Here is a 5,442-nt window from a genome sequence, read left to right on the forward strand (position 1 = left end):
TGGTAGGTCTCACCAGTGTGCCCACGTTTTCTCATCATCGGCGACTTTCTCACCAAAGAAATAAAAAGTGTCCAGTAAAAAGAAAGATGAGGTGTAGATCGTGATTAGTGTATATCAAAAGAAAGACCTCGTGAAATACAAGAATAAAGCATTCCTCCAATTAAAATTGGAGTTAAGACTCACATGCACCCAGTCCAAATTTTATTCAAATCTGTGAGCTTACTCAAAATTTAAAAATACTGCATGTTGCAGACCATTTTATGTAGGTGCCAACATGTTTCATTGCCTGTACTTTGTTGCGGCAATTTCATCAGAGCTCGAGGTCGATAAACACCTCCCTGGACTCCAATCTTTACATGAAAGATGACTGACAAACAAAAGAGACATATATTATAACCTCCAACCAGTCGGAGCACCCTTTAATCATATCAAAAATGTGTATATCACACAATTCTTAATATATATTTACCACGTGGTAGCCACAGTCACTCGTACCAGCTTCCCACCTCGTCTCGTCTCGGGGTGTATTTTCATAGATTATACTTCCCCTTCCGGCACAATCAGTTGCCGATGGTATACCTGCGAAAATATGCTAAACATGTTCATATTAAAAACACAAACACCACGTGGTATAACTTATTTACACCGTCATGGTATATCACACATTCTCATGTCCATAGACTAAAACGTGTAGTCTTCCTAAAAAACCCTGTTACTCAAACAGCCACTCAGTCGGGCATACTATCTTCCCCCGTTTAATGGTGTTAAGTCGAGATAATTTCGTGCCTCATGCTAGTCGCCAAGACCACACTCATACCCTTACCTCACTGGCCAGTGTCCTCAGCGTTATCTCACTCCGGCATCAAACATTACTCCCCGCGCTCTGTCTTTCAAGTGCGGCTGCCGGAAAGAAACAACATCACGTGACTCCCTGTCACACTCTAGCTTGATCCCTTTATATATCAAGCAAACACGGGGACCATTTTGAAATGGTACCTTTTTTTACTAATCGGGACCAGGAAGAACCGCAAATGTGCAATTCTTCCACTTCTCCCAAACTGGCAAAATGTGAGTTTATTTCAAAACAAGGACAGATTGTCACGAGTTCTAGCAAAATTGTCAACAATACCAAACGTTCACACCGTACCTATTCGGTGCATCTCAATCACTGCTTGAAAATATGCCATATCCAAGGCACCACGACGTTCTCGAAGGACATGGCATAGATTTAGACGTCTGTATAATCAGGTTGTGTCCACATATCCCAGCAAAGAAACATCAGCTAACTACTCATTTATATACATAGGGCACCCCTACAATAATTTCCTTGCCACTAAAAGCGTGAAAACGCTGTATCTCACGCCTGAAACGAGCGCCATTATGAAATACTGTATTTAACTTTTAGGACATATGGGACCCATTATTTTACTAGTCTCAGACTCTACCAAAGTATCTGGAAAATGTGTTCAATTTGAAATAGAACCAATATGTCTCCAATTATCAACAAGATAAAAAGTCCAAACCTTACCTCCTTAATGCATCAAAATCAATGTGTACATGACTGCCATGTCCATGGTATCATACCGATCTCAATAGACACGGCATTACATATCAGAAAGATTCCTCAACAGACTGTCATAATATCTGCATATTTAAAGGGGCATCAGCTTAATATTTTTTATATATGTGGCGGACATCCCTTCAATAATTCCCGTGCCACTAATAACCTGATATGCTGTCATATGCCCGGTTGTCCAATCACCACAGCTATGCTTAATACCATCCAAGCGGTAATAGTTGTTTCAAAACAAAAGACCTTAAGAATTACATGGAACCAGAACTCAAACTTCAACTACTGATCTTATTCCACTCTATAAAGTCATTTAGGCCAATCTGATCTGCCTTCTCAAAATAAATCCAACGTGCCTCCTTTTTTGCAAGGGTCCTTTCCTTATTACACGCTTCAACCAGTACCTTCTCCAATACTGTCCACACCAGAGCTCTGTGGTCATGATGCTGTTCCTGGAAATGGCGTACCAAACGTGTTGTTAATCTACCCGCCATTATTGTGCTCAGGTGCTCCTGAATGCGTACCTTGATTTTTCGTGTGGTTAAACCAATATAGTGTAAACCACACTGACAGGTCAGTCTATAAATCACGTTGGTCGTGTTGCAGTTACTGAATTTCGTCTGATGCCAGATCTTCCCATTCTGCAACTGCACACTATTAGTCTTTTTCGTCAAGTCACACACCGAACACCCACAACAAGAATAGTGCCCAGATGGAATAGATAAGTTCTTTATAGCCTGTAGTGAATAAGTGTGCACCAGTTTATCTTTAAGGTTACACACTTGCTTGAACGCGAACCTGGGTGGTGGCATTTTGTAATCAGATGTTGACAATAGAGACCAATGTTTCCTCATCACTTGGCGTACTTTGGTAGATAAAGGGTCAAAAGTCATGACCACTGGCAGACAATCACTCCTCTGTCTCGTGTTTCTCTCAAGCAAAGCCTCCCGCGGTGTATTGAGTGCTCTTTTCTTAGCTCTCTTTATCATTCTGGTTGGGTAGGCCCTTTGTACCAATTTGTTGGCCAATTCCTCAGACTGCTCCCTGTATACCTCTGTAGAGGAACAGTTTCTGCGGTACTGCGGAATTCTCGTCCGTGGCTTTTTGGTGAACAGTGGTGCACAGCTTATTATTAACCATTGAGATATCCAAGTCCAGATATACTGCCATATGCTTGCTCATCGTCCAGGTGAACTTAAGACAATAATCAAGACAATTGAGCCAATCCAAAAATTCAAGGAGATCACTCTCTAATCCATCCCTAATACACAACACATCATCAATATACCTCTTTCAGAGGCAAATATTCCTCTGAAGGGGTTTCATGCGTGACGGATAAAGTTGTCCTTAAACGGCCCACATAAATGCAGGCCAGACTGGGCGCAAAAGTTGCGCCCATAGATGTTCCAGACACTTGTAAAAATAGATGGTTCTTGAAACTAAATTAATTCCTTGTTAAGGCCAACTCTATGCATTGAAGTACAAAAGACTGTGGTACATCGTAACACCAGTCTTGGGCCCTAAGAGCACGTGCTGCTGCCACCAGCGTTGCATCTTAGAGTATGCTGGTGTACAACGACTCCATGTCTATTGTCACCAAAATATTATGAGTTGGATCAAACTCTACCTCATTTAGAATATTCAAGATGTCCGTCGTATCTTGGACATATGAGGGTTGTTTCACCACTGACTCTCTTAGATAAAAATCTGCAAATTGCGACAATGGCTGCAGGACTGATTGTCTCCCCAAAACTATCAGGAGTTCTGGGGGTGGCGGTTGCGCCTTGGGAATTTTTCACACCAGGGATTTTACCATTTGGGGAAAAAAAAGAGATGCTGGCATCTCACTCTTTCATTGGGATATAGCCCCACCCCAAACGGGGCAAACCAGTCTTTATGCCTCCTCGGCTAGCACTGAGGGGGTTTGCCCCAATTTTGCCCTCTGGGTTCAGAAAGGTCACTATTGCCCAGGGATTTCAAGGTGGCAAAATAAAACAAAAGGATAGGGGCAGCCTATCCTGGCATCGAGTCATACTCCCACTCCAGAATGTGCAAAGGTCTGTTACCCAGGATTGTCCCGATTGGGGAGGTGGCCCCTAATCTATCCCTGGAGGGGGTAGAAGGGCCACTAGACACCAGATATTTTACATTTTGGGAAAAGCAAAGGAGTGCAGGCGTGCAACCCTGGCATTGGGCAATACCCATCGCATAAGGAGGCACCAAGTCTTTTTGACACCCCCCCTATGGAGCAGAGAGTGGGTTTGCCCTAATTTGCATTGCCACGGGGGTCAAGACGACTTTAGCCCACTGGATGCCAGGAATAATGTTTTATATTATAATCTGGTGGGTGCCTGGCCCACCCTAACATCAGCACCTCTCCTCCCCCAAAAAGCCTCAACAGTATTTTTGCTCCCCTTGATGACAAAAGCATCTCCATCCCTACGGCAAGCAAAAAGAAATTTCAATTCTTTCAGGCATTGTTTTCACATATGGGCCAGTAGATAGGGCTAAATCCAAATATCATCCCACTTGCCATGCTCATTGGCTGCTCTTTTAGGGGTCAGGTCGGCTGCCACCTGGCGAAACCTGCCAAACCCAGACATTTCTGAAATCTAGACACAGAGTGGGTCTCAAGGTGGGGTGAGACTCGTGTGGAACCCATGACATTTTCTTATCCACAATGCTCTGCTAACCTGAAACTTTGCCTAAAACTACGCATTTATCCTGCATTTCTGTGATATATACTTACAAAATCCCCAGGGATCCACCAATTACCTACCATGCGGCATTCCCTCACTTGTCCCGGTAAAGACCCCACCCCACTTTTGTGGCTGGCTGTACAACCCGCAACAGGAATTAATCATCCCCTAGGTGTCTAATTTTGACAAATATCCATGTTTGGTAGGTTTCCTTAGGGGGTGAGGGAGGGCACAAAATCCACAGCTACCCACCTTTCAAAAGGTGTTTTGAGTGAAAAACGTTGATCTGGCCATGTTGTGTTTTGAGCCCTTTCCTATTGTGGTTCTACGCACACCCACACAAGTGGAGTAACATTTAAAGACTTGTGGGAATGCTGCGTGGTAGGAAATTTCTGGGAGCCCTCAGAATTCTGAACTTTCCCTCAAAGAAATGTGCTGAAAATAATTGTTTTTAGCCAAAGTTTAAGGTTTGCAAGGGCCACTGTGTAAAACACCTTGTTAAATCTACCAAGTCACACCACCCTCCACCAGGTGTCTTTTTTCAGAAATGTCAGGGTTTGGTAGGTTTCCCTGGGTGTCGGCTGCACTAGGGCTGAAAATCCACAGTTACCCACATTTTTTGATTTTAGTGGAAGAATGTGTTTTGTCCATGTTGCGTTTTGGGCCCCATCCTATCACGTGCACTTTTCTCACTCAAACAAGTGGGATAACTTTTATATTAGGAGATGTTTGAGAATACTGGGTGGTAGGAAATTTGTGGTTACCTGCAAACCTTCTGAGAACCACACAAGTCAAACGACCATGGACTTCTTTGGCTGTTTGAATTTTAGAAATGCCTGGGGATGGATTCTCTCTGTGGCGGCTGAGCTAGTACCCAAAGCCTGCAGCTACCCACACTGTAAAAAAAGCATTTCTGGGTCTCCAGGTCGCATTTTGGGGCATTTTGTGTTGCAGGCGCTAGGCCCAGTCACACTAGTGAGGTACTGTCTTTAACAGTAGACGTGTGTAAATACATAATTTAACCTTTGTTATTGTCAACCGGATTTCCCTACATTTGTAGCTTCCAAATGTGTGCGAGAAAGAAGGCATTTTGCAAAATGCCCTCTAAATCACGATAGTATTGATGACCACAAACTAGGAGGTGTATAAATAACCATTTTTCCCAACCTCAGT

General features: G+C 43.4%; 1 long non-coding RNA gene across 1 annotated transcript; it reads right to left on the reverse strand.

The window, feature by feature from the left end:
- Window positions 1-237: 237 nt before the first annotated feature.
- LOC146860178 (uncharacterized) lies at window positions 238-923 on the reverse strand. Its single transcript, XR_014979111.1, has 3 exons — window positions 824-923; window positions 470-579; window positions 238-367 (listed from the first exon to the last, which is right to left on the reverse strand). It is a non-coding gene; the product is annotated as an uncharacterized LOC146860178 (long non-coding RNA).
- Between the last annotated feature and the right edge of the window lie 4,519 nt (window positions 924-5,442).

Source organism: Triturus cristatus, chromosome 3_1, assembly GCF_964204655.1.
Source record: "Triturus cristatus chromosome 3_1, aTriCri1.1, whole genome shotgun sequence".
NCBI classification, from domain to species: domain Eukaryota; kingdom Metazoa; phylum Chordata; class Amphibia; order Caudata; family Salamandridae; genus Triturus; species Triturus cristatus.